This window comes from Hordeum vulgare, chromosome 2H (genome assembly GCF_904849725.1).
Source record: "Hordeum vulgare subsp. vulgare chromosome 2H, MorexV3_pseudomolecules_assembly, whole genome shotgun sequence".
Taxonomy (NCBI): domain Eukaryota; kingdom Viridiplantae; phylum Streptophyta; class Magnoliopsida; order Poales; family Poaceae; genus Hordeum; species Hordeum vulgare.
The window spans coordinates 643,681,178-643,702,101 of NC_058519.1; positions in this window are offsets into that span (position 1 = coordinate 643,681,178).

Genomic DNA, 20,924 nt, shown 5'->3' on the forward strand with positions numbered 1-20,924 from the left:
GGGGATGAGTGATCTACGTACCCTTGTAGATCGTACAGCAGAAGCGTTAGTGAACGCAGTTGATGTAGTGGAACGTCCTCACGTCCCTCGATCTGCCCCGTGAACAATCCCGCGATCAGTCCCACGATCTAGTACCGAACGGACGGCACCTCCGCGTTCAGCACACGTACGGCTCGACGATGATCTCGGCCTTCTTGATCCAGCAAGAGAGACAGAGAGGTAGAAGAGTTCTCCGGCAGCGTGACGGCGCTCCGGAGGTTGGTGATGACCTTGTCTCAGCAGGGCTCCGCCCGAGCTCCGCAGAAACGCGATCTAGAGGAAAAACCGTGGAGGTATGTGGTCGGGCTGCCGTGGAAAAGTCGTCTCAAATCAGCCCTAAAACCTCCGTATATATAGGTGGGAGGGAGGGGACCTTGCCTTGGGGCTCAAGGAGCCCCAAGGGGGTCGGCCGAGTCCAAGGGGGGAGGACTCCCCCCCCAAACCGAGTTGGACTTGGTTTGGTGGGAGGGAGTCCCCCTTCCTTCCCACCTCCTCCTTTTTTTTCCTTTTCTCTTGATTTTCTCTTCTTGGTGCATAGAGCCCTTTTGTGCTGTCCCACCAGCCCACTAAGGGCTGGTGTGCCACCCTCAAGGCCTATGGGCTTCCCCGGGGTGGGTTGCCCCCCCCGGTGAACTCCCGGAACCCATTCGTCATTCCCGGTACATTCCCGGTAACTCCGAAAACCTTCCGGTAATCAAATGAGGTCATCCTATATATCAATCTTCGTTTCCGGACTATTCCGGAAACCCTCGTGACGTCAGTGATCTCATCCGGGACTCCGAACAACATTCGGTAACCAACCATATAACTCAAATACGCATAAAACAACGTCAAACCTTAAGAGTGCAGACCCTGCGGGTTCGAGAACTATGTGGACATGACCCGAGAGACTCCTCGGTCAATATCCAATAGCGGGACCTGGATGCCCATATTGGATCCTACATATTCTACGAAGATCTTATCGTTTGAACCTCAGTGCCAAGGATTCATATAATCCCGTATATCATTCCCTTTGTCCTTCGGTATGTTACTTGCCCGAGATTCGATCGTCAGTATCCGTATACCTATTTCAATCTCGTTTACCGGCAAGTCTCTTTACTCGTTCCGTAATACAAGATCCCGCAACTTACACTAAGTTACATTGCTTACAAGGCTTGTGTGTGATGTTGTATTACCGAGTGGGCCTCGAGATACCTCTCCGTTCACACGGAGTGACAAATCCCAGTCTTGATCCATACTAACTCAACTAACACCTTCGGAGATACCTGTAGAGCATCTTTATAGTCACCTAGTTACGTTGTGACGTTTGATACACACAAAGCATTCCTCCGGTGTCAGTGAGTTATATGATCTCATGGTCATAGGAATAAATACTTGACACGCAGAAAACAGTAGCAACAAAATGACACGATCAACATGCTACGTCTATTAGTTTGGGTCTAGTCCATCACGTGATTCTCCCAATGACGTGATCCAGTTATCTAGCAACAACACCTTGTTCATAATCAGAAGACACTGACTATCTTTGATCAACTGGCTAGCCAACTAGAGGCTTGCTAGGGACGGTGTTTTGTCTATGTATCCACACATGTAAATGAGTCTTCATTCAATACAATTATAGCATGGATAATAAACGATTATCTTGATACAGGAATGATAATAATAACTATATTTATTATTTCCTCTAGGGCATAATTCCAACAATAATGGGCTGACAAAGTCATCCAAGGAAAGCCCATGAGGAAAAAGTGGAAAATCCAAAAGAGGTGGGAAAATAAGGAAGGAGTCCTAATCCAAGTGGAATTGGAGGAGGACTCCCTCCTCCACTTCGGCCGACCCAAGGCAGTTTCCCTTGTGGCGCCAAGGCTGCCTCCTATATATACTAGAGGTTTAGGGCTTTTGAGACACGACTTTGCCACGCGTTGCCCTCTCCTCTAGATCATAGTTCTTCCTCCAGATCGGTTTTCTACGGAGCTCGGGCGGAGCCCTGCAGGAATAAATCATCACCATCACCGGCGCGTCGTCACGCTGCCGGAGAACTCCTATTTCCCCGACTCTATTGCTGGATCAAGAAGGCGGATATAGTCATTGAGCGGTATGTGTGCGGGACACGGAGGTGCCGTCCGTTCAGCATTTGATCGGGATGGATCACGAGACGGTTCGTGGGACGGACCATGAAGATGTAACACTACATCAACTCTGTTTAATAATGCTTCCGCTTAGCGATCTACAAGGGTATGTGGATCGGATCTCTCTCTCGTAGATGATCATCACCATGATATGTCTTCGTGTGCGTAAGAAATTGTTTGTTTCCCATGCAACATTCCCCAACACTGGGCACTTTGCCTGGAAGTGCGGCCAACACTACAACCACGCGTTTCAACCCCAACACTCCAAGATGGCGGGTCTAGCTGTTGGATCCCCTCCCTCCATCCTGGATGATCCTACCTGGTTCACTGACACCAGCGCCACCGATCATATCACTGTCGATCTTGATTGTCTCACTAAAAGGGAGAAGTACCTAGGGCATGATCGCATCCATACTGCACACGGCTCAGGTTTGCACATAGCTCATGGTGGTCATGCTATTCTTCCTACACCTACTGCTAACCTTCAGCTTCGAAATATACTTCATGTCCCCAACACAGACAAAAACCTGATGTCCGTTAATCGCCTTGCTATTGATAATCATGCTTATCTAAAGTATTACCCTACTCATTTTCTCATGAAGGATTTGATCACCAAGAGGGTTCTTCTTCAAGGCAGATGTGAAAACTGGCTCTATCCTATCCGGCCCTACTCATCGCGTGCCCTATCCTTGATTCGGCTCTGTGCTGAAGATTGGCATGCTCAGTTTGGCTACCCATCGTCACCAGTCGTTCAACACATCTTGGCGTCTAATAATCTTTCTTCATCTAGTCGGGCTTTGACCCATGTGTGTCATGCATGTTAGCAAGGCAAGGCACATAAGCTACCCTTTTCTAGGTCTTTGAGAGTTTCTTCTTCTCCTTTCGAATTAGTTTTCTTCGAGGTGTGGGGCCCAGCTAAGACTTCATGCAGTGGGTTTCAGTACTATCTTTCATTCTTTGATGATTATAGAAAATTCATGTGGCTTTATCCTATCAAGAAGAAGAGTGATGTGTTTGCATCCAATCTGATTGTGGTGGCGAATACGAAAAACTTAGCAACACCTTTTTTCCTGAACTTGGTATAGCTCACCATGTCTCATGCCCCTACACACATCAACAAGACGTTTCTGCTGAAAGAAAACACCGCCAGATTGTTGACATGGGTTTGTCCCTCTCATCGCATGCATCTATGCTGATACGTCTCCAACGTATCTATAATTTTTGATGGTTCCATGCTATTATCTTGTCAACTTTGGACGTTTTGTATGCATGAATATGCTATTTTATATCTTTTTTGGGACTAACCTATTAACTCAGTGCCAAGTGCCAGTTTTTGTTTTTTCCGTGTTTTTGACCTTTTCCACAGAAGAATATTAAACGGAGTCCAAATGGAATAAAACCTGCGGAATGTTTTTTTCCATAACAGAAGATACACATGGGACTTGAGAACCAAGGCAAAGGACCTCGGAGGAGGTCACAAGCAACCTAGCCGCGACCTGGGGGCGCCTAGCAGGCTTGTAGGCCCCCCGTGGATCCTTTGCCCTACTTCTTCCGCCTATAAATTCTCTAAAAATCCAAAACCACCACAGAGAGCCACGAAAATACTTTTCCGCCACCGCAAGCTTCTGTCTCCGCAAGATCCCATCTGGGGACCGTTCTAGTGCCTGATGTCCCACAAGCGTATGGGATCGGAGCAGTTTTCGAGGGTAGAGTATTCAACCCAAATTTATTGATTCGCTCACAAGGGGAAGCTAAAGGATATTCTCAAGTATTAGCAGTTGAGTCGTCAATTCAACCACACCTGAAAGATTAGTGTCTGCAAGCAAAGTATCTGTAGCAAGGTAGTAAGATAGCAATGGCACGAGGAAAAGCTTTGGCAATTCCCAGCAGTGGTGCCAGAAAAGGCCCTATAGACGGGATGTTAGCGCCAACAAAGTCTTGCAATAAGTAACAGTGGAGTAGCAAGGAACAGTAGTAGCAGAAGTAGAGTAACAAGTAACAGTAGTAGCGACAGCAGGAGCAAAGTGGCCCAATCCCTCTTGTAGCAAGGGACAAGCCTAGGCAAAGTAACGTAGCGAGAACCAGTAGTAAAAGACTCGTAGGCAGTGGATCGGTGATGGATGAGTGTGACGGATGTGATTCATCATGTAGCAGCTATAACACGGAGAGATATGTAACTAGCTCCCGTTCATCAATCTAATGTAGGCATGTATTCCATATGTAGTCATCCGTGCTTAGGAAAAGAACTTGCATGACATCTATTGTCCATCCCTCCCGTGGCAGCGGGGTCCTATTGGAAACTACGAGATATTAAGGTTCTCCTTTTAATAAAGAACCGGACCAACGCATTAACATGCGGTGAATACATGAACTCCTCATACTATGGTCATCTCGGGGAGTGGTTCCGGCTATTGTCACTCCGGGGTTGCCGGGTCATAACACATAGTAGGTGACTACAACTTGCAAGATAGGATCTAAAACACACATATATTGGCGACAACATAATAGGTTCAGATCTGAAATCATGGCACTCGGGCCCTAGTGACAAGCATTAAGCATAGCCAAGTAGTAGCAACATCAATCTAGAACATAGTGGATACTAGGGATCAATCCCCGTCAAGAACTAACTCGATTACATGATAGATCTCATCCAACTCATCACCATCCAGCAAACCTACGATGAGAGTACTCACGAACGATGAAGAGAATCATGGAATTGCCGATGGAGGAAGGTTGATGATGACGATGGCGACGATTTCCCCTCTCCAGAGCTGGAAATGGACTCCAGATCTGCCCTCCAGATGAAGAACAGGATGTGGCGGTGCCTCCGTATCGCAAAACGCGATGAAACCTTCTCTCTGATTTTTTTGCCAGGCAAAACGGAAGATATAGGACTAAGATTGGGGGCGGTGGTGCCACGTGGGCCCCACAAGCCCTCATGGCGCGGCCATAGGGGGTGGCCGCGGCCCAGGGGCTTGTGGCCCACTGGCATGCCCCCTGATGTGGAACTTTGCGTAGGTATTTTTCTTTTATTCCAGAAAAAATCTCCACAAATTTTCAGGACATTCCGAGAACTTTCATTTCTGCACAAAAAGAACACCATGGCAATTCTGCTGAAAACAACATCAGTCCGGGTTAGTTCCATTCAAATCATGCAAATTAGAGTCCAAAACAAGGGCAAAAGAGTTCGAAAAAGTAGATACGACGGAGACGTATCAACTCCCCCAAGCTTAAAACCTTGCTTGTCCTCAAGCAATTCAGTTGACAAACTGAAAGAGACAAGAAAAACTTTGACGAACTCTGTTTGATCTTGTTGTTGCAACTATGTCTAACTCATAACCAGAATTTCATCAAGATCACAAGCAAACCACATAAGCAAATGACATCTAGGTCTCACGGTAAACTCATATCAATGGCATAATCAACTAGCGAGAAAATAATAATAAGCCTCAAGTGTCAACACTTCAATCAAAGCAACATGAAGCAGTTCGAATGGATGGTATCTCGCTAGCTCTTTCTAAGACCGCAAAATATAAATGCAGAGCACCTTAAAAGACCAAGGGCTGACTAAACATTGTAATTCATGGCAATGAAGATCCAGTCATAGTCATACTCAACACAGTTAAAAGCAAAGCATAAAAATGACAGAGGTGCTCTCTAATTGGTGCTTTTGTAAGAGGAGGATGACTCAACAGGAACATAAATAGACAGGCCCTTCGCAGAGGGAAGCATTGATTTGCAAAGGTACCAGAGCTCAAGCTTTGAAAACAGAGATAATAATTTTGGGTGGCATGCTTTCATTGTCAATGCAATGACTAAGAGTTCTCAACATCTTCCATGCTACACATGCTATAGGCGGTTCCCAAACAGAAACGTAAAGTTTTGACTCCCCCACCACCAATCAATCACACTCCATGGCTAGCCGAATCCTCGGGTACCGTCCAAACCAACAACAATCCTGGGGGAGTTTTGTTGCAATTATCTTTTCGATTTGAGCATGGCATTGTGAATTCCAATTACCGGCCCCTTTCTCGTGAATGATAGTGAATAAACACATATCGAGGATAACACGCCTAGCATGGAAGATACCAATAGCCCCCTGTCACCACATGAGCGGTTCGGGCATGCAAAACAGATTATTTCTTGAAGATTTAGAGAATGGCACACACTACTGGAATCAGAGATTTTGCCATCTGCTGCTTCTTTGCCGTCTGCTGGCTGATGGCAAAGACCCTCTTTGCCATCAGCTACCAGAAACCAGACGGCAAAGAGAAGGTTGATGGCAAAGACCCTCTTTGCCATCAGCAGCTCTTTGCCGTCAGCTGGCTCTCGACAAACACCACTCAGGCAGACGACAAAGAGCTGGGCTCACGGCAAACATCACTTAGGCAGACGGCAAAGAGCTCGGTTGGCCCACCCTGCACCCCCTCTCTCCTCCCTAACGACCTCTCCCTTTGCCGTCCGCTTTTCTCCTCTGCGCCGTCGGGAGGCGGACGACAAAGAGGGTGCGCCCTAACGGCCGTTAGCCCCACCCCCACGCGCCTCTCTCTCACCCCTAACGGCCACCCCACACCCCTCTCTCTCACCCACCGGCACCACCACCGCCACCGCACCCTCCTCCGGCCTCCCTGCGCCGCCGCCCCTCCTCCTCCGGCGTCCCTGCGCCCCCTCCTCCTCCTGCCTCCCTGTGCCACCTCCTCCCCCGGCCTCCCTGCGCTGCCGCCCCCTCCTCCTCCGGCCTCCCTACGCACCCTCCTACTCCGGCCTCCCTGCGCCCCCTCCTCCTCCGGCCTCCCTGCGCCCTCCTCCGGCCTCCCTGCGCCCCCTCCTCCCTGCGCCCCCTCCTCCACCACGCCCCCTCCTCCTCCCCGGGACCTGCTGCTCCACCAGCATCGTCGGAGCTCGCCCCTTCTCCACCACCACCCCCTCCGCCACCATCGCCCTCTCCTCCATCGCCGCGCCCTCCTCCTCCCCGGCCGCCCCCCTCCGGTGTGTCCTTTTTTTTTCTTTTCTTGCTCATTAACAGATTTAGTGGCATATATAGTTTAGTTGGTAGGTTAGTTAATTAGTAGTTTTAGTGGTAGTTTAGTTCGTTGGTAGATTTGGTTAGTTAATTAGTAGATTTATTAGGTAGTTTAGTGGTAGAGTTTGTTTTGCTAATTAGTGGTAGCTACATTCTTTTTTAGTTACTTAGTGGTAGATTCTGTTTTTGTTATTTTTTCTGTTTAGTGCTATATAGGTTTAGCGATAGGTTTAGTTAGCTTGGTTAGTTTGGTTAGTTAGTTAGTTAGCCTAATAGAAAGAATTGTAAGAAGAAGAAGAGGAGGAGGAGGAGAAGAGGAGAAGAGGAGGAGGAGAAGAAGAAGAAGAGGAGGAGGAGAAGACAAAAATAAGGAGCATAAGAAAAGAAGAAGAAAATAAGAAGAGAAGAAGAAGAGAAGAAGAGAATAAGAATACCTTCTCCTCCTTCTCCTTCTTATCCTCCTTCTTCTCCTCCTGCTCCTTCTCCTTCTTCTTGATTTCTTCTTCTCCTCCTCCTCCTCCTCCTCTTTCTTCTCCTCTATCTTATTCTCCTTACCTTATTTTCCCCCAACAATGAGATAATTAGCCCCTTTAGCTACACAATGGCATAAAAACCTTGGTTAGCTCATGAATATTATATTCTTAACTTGTTTTCCTCTAAAATGACATAATTATAATATTTGTGTTGATCGGGTGGATTTACATGTGATAGTTGTCTCGTGGCTGTGAGGTCTGCTGTGCGAAGACCTCCCCGTGCGTTGTACGAGCTCCGCCCCTGCATTCGTGGGTCAGTACAAATTTCATCTCCTCCTCGCCCCTTCATTTACTGTGGCTTGGTTTCCGGATGAAACTTTCTAGATTTAGGTAATTAAATTAATTTATCAGTATGCGTGACCAATATGCGTCTCCCGTTCGAAAGGGCGACATCTATAAATAAGCATGTCTTTGCATATTTATAAGCGCCATCCTTTTGAATTGTCCAACATTATCCATGGACAACCCGAGTATGTGTAGATTGGGTTTGTTTTCCCGTATGTTGTGCTCTGGATCCCATGCAGAATTTCGTCAGTGCCTCCCTGTTGTTCTCCAGATGCACATCCTCTCTGTTTACTGCGGAGACGTGTATTAGGAGAACAGCGGGGAGGTGCTGCCGAAATTTTGCGTTGGATCCGGAGCAGAGCATGGGAAAACGAACCCAATCTACACATACTCGGGTGGCATTAGGACCTATCTTTACCTATTAGCGTGTAGGTTGCCTGGACGTAATAAAAATGGCGAACCTGATTAACCGATGAATATCAATGCTAAATTATATATAAATATATTTCTTCTGTCTTTAATAGCTAGGCAAGATGAGTGATCGTGCGTGGATGTATACCGGTAACCCTAGTCGGAAAGAGATGACGAAAGAATGGTTTGTAAAAACAAAGGAATTTGTGAAAGCCGCATTCACACATGGCCAGGAAAGAAACTATTGCCCTTGTCCTGGATGCGACAACTATAAAAAGACGACAGAGGCTGTAATGATTAAACACCTACAGAGGAGGGGTTTTAAGCCTAATTATGCGGTGTGGACATTTTATGGTGAGTCTATACAACGCACAAGAGCTGAGGTGGTCCGTCGTCGCACGGACGAGCATGGTACCGGGATCGAAGACATGGTGCAAGACTTTGATGATGCTCAGGATTCGGAAGATGAGATGGAGGAATCTACAAAGGCCTTTTATGAAATGTTGGAGTCTTCAAAACGTCCTCTCCATGAGCACACTGAGCTCAGTCAGCTGGATGCAATTGCACAAGGAATGGCTCTGAAGGCTAAGTTCAACTTGGGAAGATAATGCTACGATGCGATGATGACACTATTTGGACGCTTCCTACCCAAAGGCCATGTCATGCCTGCAAACCTGTACTAGTCGGACAATATACTTCATGTACTTAAGATGCCCTATGAGAAGATAGATGCATGTGAGAAAGGATGTGTCTTATTTAGGAAGGAGTATGCACACTTGGACTATTGTCCCAATTGCGAGTCTTGCAGGTATCTTGTGGTAGACAACGGTATGGGTGAGAAGAGGCAGACCAAAATCGCAGTTTGTGTTCTTCGGTATATGCCAATCGTACCAAGACTTCAACGTCTTTTCATAGTCGAAGAGACAGCCAGACAGATGACATGGCACAAATTGGGCAAAAGAACCGAACTAGATGCGGATGGGAATAAGATGGTGGTACACACATCGGATGGGGAAGCGTGGAAACATTTCAATGGATTGCATCAGCATAAAGCGGCAGATCCAAGGAATACTCGAGTCTGCGCCGCCACGGATGGCTTTAATCCCTTCGGCATGACGGCAACCCAATACAGTTGTTGGCCTGTATTTGTCATTCCACTCAATCTCCCCCCCCCCCCCAGGGCAGATTATGCAAAGAAAGAACATATTTCTAACGTTGATAATTCCAAGGACCAATTATCCGGGGAAGAATATGAATGTGTACCTGCAACCGCTTAAGGATGAATTGGAAGAAGCTTGGGATAATGGGGTCAAGACATACGATGCCACTAGGAAAGAAAACTTCAAAATGCATGTGTGGTACATGTACTCTATGCATGACTTGCCAGCATATGCGCTATTCTCTGGATGGTGTGTGCATGGAAGGTTCCCGTGCCCCCAATGCAAGGCAACTCTTCAGTTTCATTGGTTACAGGAGGGTCGGAAGTATTCTTGCTTTGACTTGCATAGACAGTTCCTGGATCCTGACCATTAGTTCAGAAAAGACAAGAAGAACTTTACCAAAGGTAAAGTTGTCAAAAACTTGGCACCACCTGCGTTGACAGGCCAACAGATCCTGGATCAGTTAAACGCCCTCGAGCCTGATCCAGAGCGTCCAGGGTATTTCATGGGGTATAATTCAAAACATGCCTGGACTCACAAGCCATGCTTCTGGGATCTGCCTTACTTCAAAGACCTCCTTCTTCCACACAATATCGACATGATGCACACTGAAAAGAATATCGGAGAGGCTAATTTTGGTACATTGTTCGACATAGATGGGAAGACAAAGGATAATACTAAAGCTAGAGTCGATCAAGAGACACTATGTCATAGACCATTACAGAACATGCGAGAAGGCAAAGGAAAGCAGAAGTGGTCGAAGCCAAAGGCCTGGTTCAATCTTGGAAGGCCAGCTATGAGGGAAATTATCTTGTGGGTCAAAATGCACTTGATGTTCCCCGATGGGTATGCAGCGAATCTAAATAGGGGAGCGAGTCTTGAAAAATAAAAAATCTTTGGTCTCAAGAGTCATGATTGGCACATATGGCTAGAGCGGGTAATGTCGGTGATGTTACGTCGCTTTACTCCTGAGGATGAATGGCTAGTACTGGCGGAGATGGGCTATTTCTTCCGTGTTCTTTGTGCGAAAGAATTATCGCCTGGCGTGGTAGAAGACATGGAGGAGTTTGCACCGGAGTAGTTGTGCAAGTTAGAGAAGATCTTTCCACCGGGCTTCTTTAATCCAATGCATCATTTGATTTTACATCTACCGACCGAGGCAAGATTGGGTGGGCCCGTGCAAGATCGTTGGTGCTATGCAACTCAGAGGATGCAGAAGACCCTTCGAGCTAAATGTAAAAATAAGCGTAGAATTGAAGCATTGATGGTTGAGGCATTCATTACTGAGGAGGTCGCAAACTTTGTGACACCACACTACGAAGCCAAAAATCATGAGTTGAATAGTCCAAAGCCTCGGCACAATGATGCAGACCCTAAAAAAGGTTGGTCCAACCTCAGCCTATTCAAAGGGAAGCTCGCATTAACCTAGACACATATGATGGAGAATTCTTCCAAGAAACACGTCTTTCCAAGAAACATTTCAAGAACCGCCGTGCTTCACCCAAGAAAATGGAAGTAGATAGCGGCAATGAATCCGACTCCACCCCTGAGCCAGAACCAGAAGACCTGGAACTCATAGAGGTTACTGATGCGGATGACTTGTCAATGCTTCAACGATTAAAGAAAGGCCTTTCACAACTTCACGCCGTTGAACCCGACGAGCACGTCATTCATGAAGACATGCATGATAGTGATGATGATGATGCATTTATTGATGATGATTATTAGATTGTAAGATTCACAACTTAAATTATATATATATTAATCTTTAATATTCATGTACTTATTATTATTCATGTCAGTTATTCAATTTTTTATGTTGTACTAATTTCTTTTAATCTTTATCATGGTACGTCACCAGGTGTTGAAAGATGGTGGGTGCTGGTCCAGAGCGCTCGATGAGTTCTTCCCAGCCGCCCCGCACGAGGGGTGGTACTTCCCTTCCACCCCTATGTCTCCGTAGAGCCTTGGCAGACAGTCTATCGATACCACCCATGGGTTCTTCTTCGTCGGCGGCATTGCCCACTGGAGAGGTGCTGGTCAGGAAGGGAAGAAGGGAAATGGTACAGGGAGAGGTGGAGGCCATGGAAGATCCAGGAGGACTGTTGATCCGTCCTCGCCGCCACCACCAGCTCATTCACCCGAGCATAGGACTACTATGGTCGACCCGTTTGCGGAGGAGGCTACGGGGACTCCGGTCCAGGAGCCTCGTGTTGACGGGCATTCGTTGTTGGAAATATGCCCAAGAGGCAATAATAAAATGGTTATTATCATATTTCCTTGTTCATGATAATAGTCTATCGTTCATGCTATAATTGTATTAACAGGAAACAGTAATACATGTGTGAATGAATAGATCACAATGTGTCCCTAGCAAGCCTCTAGTTGGCTAGCTCGTTAGTCCATAAATGATCATGGTTTCCTGATCATGGGCATTAGATGTCACTGATAACGGGATCACATCATTGGGAGAATGATGTGATGGACAAGACCCAATCCTAAGCCTAGCACTAGATCATATTGTTCGTATGCTAATGCTTTTCTAATGTCAAGTATATTTTCCTTGGACCGTGAGATTGTGCAACTCCCGGATAGCGTAGGAGTGCTTTGGGTGTATCAAACGTCACAACGTAACTGGGTGACTATAAAGGTGCACTACGGGTACCTCCGAAAGTGTCTGCTGGGTTGGCATGAATCGACATCGGGATTTGTCACTCCGTATAACGGAGAGGTATCTCTGGGCCCACTTGATAGAACATCATCATGAGCTCAATGTGACTAAGGAGTTAGTCACACGATGACGTGCTACGGAACGAGTAAAGAGACTTACCGGTAACGAGATTCAACAAGGTATAGGTATACCGACGATCGAATCTCGGGCAAGTTCAATACCGACAGATAAAAGGGAATCGTATACGGGATTGATTGAATCCTTGACATCGTGGTTCATCCGATGATATCATCGTGGAGCTAGTGGGAGCCACCATGGGTATTCAGACCCCGCTGATGGTTATTGGCCAGAGAGGTGTCTCGGTCATGTCTGCCTGTCTCCCGAACCCGTCGGGTCTACACACTTAAGGTTCGATGACGCTAGGGTTATAGGGAATTGTTGTACGAGGTTACCGAAAGTTGTTCGGAGTCCCGGATGAGATCCCGGACGTCACGAGGAGCTCCGGAATGGTCCGGAGGTAAAGATTGATATATAGGACGGATGGTTTTGGACACCGGAAGTGTTTCGGGCGTCACCAGTAATGTACCGGGACCACCGGGCACACCGGAGGTGGCCCCGGGGTACCACCGAAGGGGGGCAACGACCGCGAGAGGCTAGATGGGCTAAGTGGGGAAGGAAACCAGCCCCTAGGTGGGCTGGTGCGCTCCCACCCAGCCCATGGCACCAGAGAAGGGGGGGGGGAGGGGGAAACCCTATGCGCAGATGAGGCCCAAGGCCCACCTAGGGCGCGCCCCCCTCTTTCCCTGCCCTGGCCGCCGCCCCCCTCCCATCTGGTAGCTGCCGCACCCCCTAGGGGGGGAACCCTAGGGGTGGCACACCCCCTCCCCCTCCTCCTATAAATATAGAGGGGTTTTGGCCTTTGGAGAACCCACTTTTCCCTCTCCCTCGGCGCAGCCCTACTCTTCTTCCTCCTCCTCTCCGCCGGTGCTTGGCGAAGCCGTGCCGGGAGACCTCATCTCTCCACCGACACCACGCCGTCATGTTGCTGGACTTCTTCCCCAACCTCTCCCTCCTCCTTGCTGGATCAAGGTGCGGGAGACGTCTCCGGGCTACACGTGTGTTGAACGCGGAGGTGCTGTTGTTCTGCACTAGATCGGAATCGCTGCGAGTACGACTCCATCAACCGCGTTCTAGCAACGCTTCCGCTTAGCAATCTTCAAAGGTACGAAGATGCTCTTACCCCTCTCTCGTTGCTGGTCTCTCCATAGGAAGATCTGAACATGCGTAGGAAAATTTTGAATTTATGCTACGTTACCCAACAGTGGTATCAGAGCCAGGTTTTCTATGCGTAGATTCCATGCACTAGTAGAACACAAAAGTTGTGGGCGATGGTTTGTCAACTTGCTTGCCGTTACTAGTCTTATTCTGTTCCGGCGGTATTGTGGGATGAAGCGGCCCGGACCGACCTTACACGTACGCTTACGTGAGACTGGTTCCACCGACAAACATGCACATCGTGCATAAAGGTGGCTAGCGGGTGTCTGTCTCTCCTACTCTAGTCGGATTGGATTTGATGAAATGGTCCTTATGAAGGGTAAATAGCTTTGGCATATCATCGTTGTTTCTGTCACGTAGGTAAGAAGGCGTTCTTGCTAGAAACCCAAATAAGCCACGTAAAACTTGCAACAACAATTAGAGGAAGTCTAACTTGTTTTTGCAGGGTTTGACATGTGATGTGATATGGCCAAAGTTGTGATGTTGCATGTATGATGTATGAGATGATCATGTTATTGTAATAGGTTTCACGACTTGCATGTCGATGAGTATGACAACTGGCAGGAGCCATAGGAGTTGTCTTAATTTATTGTATGAGATGCAACGCCATGTGCTTACTACTTTTACTTCATTTCTAACGGTTAGCCATAGTAGTAGTGATAGTAGTAGTTGGCGTGACGACTCCACGGAGACACGATGATGGAGATCATGATGATGGAGATCATGGTGTCACGCCGGTGACAATGATGATCATGCGATGCCTGAAGATGGAGATCGAAAGAGCAAAGATGATAATGGCCATATCATGTCACTATATGATTGCATTGTGATGTTTATCATGTTTTACATCTTATTTCTTAAAATGACGGTAGCATAATAAGATGATCCCTCTTAAAATTTTGAGAACGTATTCCCCTAAGTGTGCACTGTTGCGAAGGTTCGTTGTCTCGAAGCACCACGTGATGATCGGGTGTGATAGATTCGAACGTTCGCATACAACGGGTTTAAGCCAGATTTACACACGCGAAACACCTAGGTTGACTCGACGAGCTTAGCATGTACAGACATGACCTCGAATACAAGAGACTGAAAGGTCGAACATGAGTCGTATGGTTGAATACGATCAGCATGAAGTTGCTCACCATGGTGACTAGTCCGTCTCACGTGATGATCGGACACGGGTTAGTCAACATGGATCATGTATCACTTAGATGACTAGAGGGATGTCGATTTAAGTGGGAGTTCATACTTAATTTGATTAAATGAACTTAATTGTCATGAACTTAGTCTAAAAGTTGTCTTTACAAATATTGTAGATGTCCAACGTCAACCTCAACTTCAACGCATTCCTAGAGAAAAACAAGCTGAAAGATGATGGTAGCAACTATGCGGACTGGGTTCGCAACCTGAAGCTCATCCTTGAAGCAGCTAAAAAGGCTTATGTCCTTAATGCGCCGCTAGGTGACCCTCCCGCTCCCGCAGCAGCCCAGGACATTCTAAACGTCTGGCAAGCGCGGAGTGATGACTACTCTCTGGTCTGGTGTGGCATGTTATACAGTTTAGAAACGGGGCTCCAAAGACGTTTTGAGCAACACGGGGCATATGAGATGTTCCAAGAGCTGAAGCTAGTTTTTCAAGCTCATGCCCGTGTCGAGAGATATGAGGTCCCCGACAAGTTCTTCAGCTGTAAGATGGAGGAGAACAGTTCTGTCAGTGAGCACATACTCAAAATTTCTGGGTTACACGGTCGTCTGACTTCACTTGGAGTCGAACTTCCAGATGATGCTATCATTGACAGAATCCTCCAGTCTCTCCCACCAAGCTACAAAGCTTTGTGCTTAACTACAACATGCAAGGGATGGAGAAAACCATTCCCGAGTAGTACTTGATGCTCAAGTCTGCAGAAGTAGAAATCAAGAAGGAGCATCAAGTGTTGATGGTCAACAAGACCACTAGTTTCAAGAAAGGCAGGGGTAAGAAGAACTTCAAGAAAGACGGCAAAGTTGTTGCCGCGCCCGGTAAGCCAGATGCCGGGAAGAAGAAAAAGAACGCACCCAAGCCTGAGACTGAGTGCTTCTATTGCAAGGGAAAGGGTCACTGGAAGCGAAACTGCCCCAAATACTTAGCGGACAAGAAGGCCGGCAACGTTAAAGGTATATGTGATATACATGTTATTGATGTGTACCTTACCAGCGCTCGTAGTAGCTCCTGGGTATTTTATACCGGTGTTGTTGCTCACATTTGCAACTCAAAGCAGGAACTGCGGAATAAGCGGAGACTGGCCAAGGACGAGGTGACGATGCGCGTCGGGAATGGTTCAAAGGTCGATGTGATCGCCGTCGGCACGCTGCCTCTACATCTACCGTCGGGATTAGTTTTAAACCTTAATAATTGTTATTTAGTACCAGATTTAAGCATGAACATTGTATCAGGGTCTTGCTTAATGCGAGACGGCTACTCATTTAAGTCAGAGAATAATGGTTGTTCTATTTATATGAGTGATATGTTTTATGGTCATGCTCCGCTGGTGAATGGCTTATTCTTGATGAATCTCGATCGTGATGTTACACATATTCATAGTGTGAGTACCAAAAGATGCAAAGTTGACAATGATAGGCCCACATACTTGTGGCACTCCCGCCTTGGTCATATCGGCGTTAAGCGCATGAAGAAGCTCCATACTGATGGACTGCTAGAGTCTCTTGACTTTGAATCATTTGACACATGCGAACCGTGCCTCATGGGCAAGATGACTAAGACTCCATTCTCAGGAATAATGGAGAGAGCAACCGACTTATTGGAAATAATACATACTGATGTGTGTGGTCCAATGAACGTTGAAGCTCGCGCTGGTTATCGTTATGTTCTCACTCCCACCGATGATTTGAGTAGGTATGGTTATATCTACTTGATGAAGCACAAATCTGAGACGTTTGAAAAGTTCAAGGAATTTCAGAGTGAGGTTGAGAATCAACGTGACAGAAAAATTAAATGTCTACGATCTGATCGTGGAGGAGAATATTTGAGTCACGAGTTTGGCACACACCTAAGAAAGTGTGGAATCGTTTCACAACTGACGCCGCCTGGCACACCGCAGCGCAACGGAGTGTCTGAACGTCGTAACCGCACTTTATTAGATATGGTACGATCTATGATGTATCTCACTGACTTACCGCTATCATTTTGGGGATACGCATTAGAAACTGCAGCATTCACTTTAAACAGGGCACCGTCTAAATCCGTTGAGACGACACCGTATGAACTATGGTTTGGCAAGAAACCTAAGCTGTCGTTTCTTAAAGTTTGGGGCTGCGATGCTTATGTGAAGAAACTTCAACCAGAAAAGCTCGAGCCCAAAGCGGAGAAATGCGTATTCATAGGATACCCTAAGGAAACTATTGGGTATACCTTCTATCTTAGATCCGAAGGTAAAACCTTTGTTGCCAAGAACGGATCCTTTCTAGAGAAAGAGTTTCTCTCGAAAGAAGTAAGTGGGAGGAAGGTAGAACTTGATGAGGTAATTACACCCCGTCTCGAACAGGAAAGTAGCGCAGTGCAGGAAGTTATTCCTGTGGCACCTACACCGACTGAAGAGGAAGTTAATGATGATGACCATGAAGCTTCGGATCAAGTTACTACTGAACCGCGAAGGTCCACAAGGGTACGCCCCGCACCAGAGTGGTACGGCAACCCTGTGATGGAAATCATGTTGTTAGACAACGGTGAACCTTCGAACTATGAAGAAGCGATGGCGGGCCCAGATTTTAACAAATGGCTTGAAGCCATGAAATCCGAGATAGGATCCATGTATGAGAACAAAGTATGGACTTTGGTGGACTTGCCCGATGACCGGCGAGCCATAGAAAATAAATGGATCTTCAAGAAGAAGACTGATGCAAACGGTAATGTAACCGTTTACAAAGCTCGACTTGTCGCAAAGGGTTTTCGACAAATTCAGGGAATTGACTACGAAGAGACTTTCTCTCCCGTAGCGAAGCTGAAATCAGTCCGAATCATGTTAGCAATTGCCGCCTTTTATGATTATGAAATTTGGCAAATGGACGTCAAAACAGCGTTCCTTAACGGGAACCTTAAGGAAGAGTTGTATATGATGCAACCAGAAGGTTTTGTCGACCCTAAGGGTGCTAACAAAGTGTGCAAGCTCCAGCGCTCCATCTATGGGCTGGTGCAAGCATCTCGGAGTTGGAACATTCGCTTTAATGAGGTGATTAAAGCGTTTGGGTTCATACAGGTTTACGGAGAAGCCTATGTGTACAAGAAAGTGAGTGGGAGCTCTGTAGCTTTCCTCGTACTATATGTGGATGACATATTATTGATGGGGAATAATATAGAGATGTTGGAGAGCATAAAGGCCTATTTGAACAAGAGTTTTTCAATGAAGGACCTTGGAGAAGCTGCATACATATTAGGCATCAAGATCTATAGAGATAGATCGAGACGCCTCATAGGTCTTTCGCAAAGTACATACCTTGACAAGATATTGAAGAAGTTCAATATGGAAAACTCAAAGAAAGGGTTCTTGCCAGTTTTGCAAGGTATGAGATTGAGTAAGACTCAGTCGCCGACCACGGCAACAGATAGAGAGAAGATGAGTTCTGTCCCCTACGCTTCAGCCGTGGGCTCTCTAATGTATGCCATGCTGTGTACCAGACCTGATATAAACCTTGCCATAAGTTTGGTAGCGAGGTACCAAAGTGATCCTGGTACGGAACACTGGACAGCGGTCAAGAATATCCTTAAGTACCTGAAAAGGACTAAGGAAATGTTTCTCGTTTATGGAGGTGACGAAGAGCTCGTCGTAAAGGGTTACGTCGATGCTAGCTTCGACACAGATCCGGATGACTCTAAGTCTCAGACCGGATACGTATATGTGTTGAATGGTGGGGCAGTGAGCTGGTGCAGCAGCAAGCAAGAAGTCGTGGCAGCATCTATATGTGAAGCGGAGTACATAGCTGCTTCAGAAGCGGCTCATGAAGGAATTTGGATGAAGGAGCTCATCACCGACCTTGGAGTGGTTCCAAGCGCGTCGGGTCCTATGACACTCTTCTGTGATAACACTGGAGCCATTGCCATAGCCAAGGAGCCCAGGTTTCACCGGAAGACGAAGCACATCAAGCGCCGCTACAACTCCATCCAGGACCATGTCCAGAGTGGAGTGATAGATATTTGTAAAGTACACATGGATCTGAATATTGCAGACCCGTTGACTAAACCTCTTCCACGAGCAAAACATGATCAGCACCATAATGCTATGGGTGTTCGATATATCACAATGTAACTAGATTATTGACTCTAGTGCAAGTTGGAGACTCTTGGAAATATGCCCTAGAGGCAATAATAAAATGGTTATTATCATATTTCCTTGTTCATGATAATCGTCTATCGTTCATGCTATAATTGTATTAACAGGAAACAGTAATACATGTGTGATTGAATAGATCACAATGTGTCCCTAGCAAGCCTCTAGTTAGCTAGCTCGTTAGTCAATAGATGATCATGGTTTCCTGATCATGGGCATTAGATGTCACTCATAACGGGATCACATCATTGGGAGAATGATGTGATGGACAAGACCCAATCCTAAGCCTAGCACTAGATCGTATTGTTCGTATGCTAATGCTTTTCTAATGTCAAGTATCTTTTCCTTCGACCGTGAGATTGTGCAACTCCCGGATACTGTAGGAGTGCTTTGGGTGTATCAAACGTCACAACGTAACTGGGTGACTATAAAGGTGCACTACGGGTACCTCCGAAAGTGTCTGTTGGGTTGGCACGAATCGACATCGGAATTTGTCACTCCGTATGACGGAGAGGTATCTCTGGGCCCACTCGGTAGAACATCATCTTGAGCTCAATGTGACTAAGGAGTTGGTCACACGATGACGTGCTACGGAACGAGTAAAGAGACTTACCGGTAACGAGATTCAACAAGGTATAGGTATACCGACGATCGAATCTCGGGCAAGTTCTATACCGACAGACAAAGGGAATCGTATACGGGATTGATTGAATCCTTGACATCGTGGTTCATCCGATGAGATCATCTTGGAGCTAGTGGGAGCCACCATGGGTATCCAGACCCCGCTGATGGTTATTGGCCAGAGAGGTGTCTCGGTCATGTCTGCCTGTCTCCCGAACCCGTAGGGTCTACACACTTAAGGTTCGATGACGCTAGGGTTATAGGGAATTGTTGTATGAGGTTACCGAAAGTTGTTCGGAGTCCTGGATGAGATCCCGGACGTCACGAGGAGCTCCGGAATGGTCCGGAGGTAAAGATTGATATATAGGACGGATGGTTTTGGACACCGGAAGTGTTTCGGGCGTCACCGGTAATGTACCGGGACCACCGGGACCACCGGAGGTGGCCCCGGGGGACCACCGAAGGGGGGCAACGACTCCGGGAGGCTAGATGGGATAAGTGGGGAAGGGAACCAGCCCCTAGGTGGGCTAGTGCGCCCCCCACCCAGCCCATGCGCACCAGAGAAGGGGGGGAGGGGGAAACCCTAGGCGCAGATGAGGCCCAAGGCCCACCTAGGGCGCGCCCCCTTCTTTCCCTGCCCTGGCCGCCGCCCCCCTCCCATCTTGTGGCTGCCTCAGCCCCTAGGGGGGGAACCCTAGGGGTGGCGCACCCCCTCCCCCTCCTCCTATAAAATACAGGGGTTTTGGCCTTTAGAGAACACACTTTTCCCTCTCCCTCGGCGCAGCCCTGCTCTTCTTCCTCCTCCTCTCCGTCGGTGCTTGGCGAAGCCCTGCCTGGAGACCTCATCTCTCCACCGACACCACGCCGTCGTGTGGCTGGACTTCTTCCCCAACCTCTCCCTCCTCCTTGCTGGATCAAGGTGCGGGAGACGTCTCCGGGGTGCACGTGTGTTGACCGCGGAGGTGCCGTTGTTCGGCACTAGATCGGAATCGCTGCGAGTACGACTCCATCAACCGCGTTCTAGCAACGCTTCCGCTTAGCAATCTTCAAAGGTACGAAGATGCTCTTACCCCTCTCTCGTTGCTGGTCTCTCCATAGGAAGATCTGAACATGCATAGGAAAATTTTGAATTTATGCTACGTTACCCAACATTCGTCCCATGAGACTCCACTCCAGGATCAGCCTCGGGTCGAGGTGCATTCAGCCCACGAGACTACGGTTCCGGAGGCTTCACCCGATGTGGAGAGGCTCGGATGGGAGACCTGGCCGGATCGGACTGAGTTGCCGGATTGGACCGAGGGTCCGGGTGGCTCAGGGGGTGGGGATGAGCTTACAGATAGTGAGGGCAATGTGCTGGTGGACGGGGCCATCCTGTACAAGCGTGGTAGTACACGTCTCTCGGTCGTGCCGGCTACCCGCGAGCAGAGGCCGGTGATTCAACCTGAAGGACATAGGTA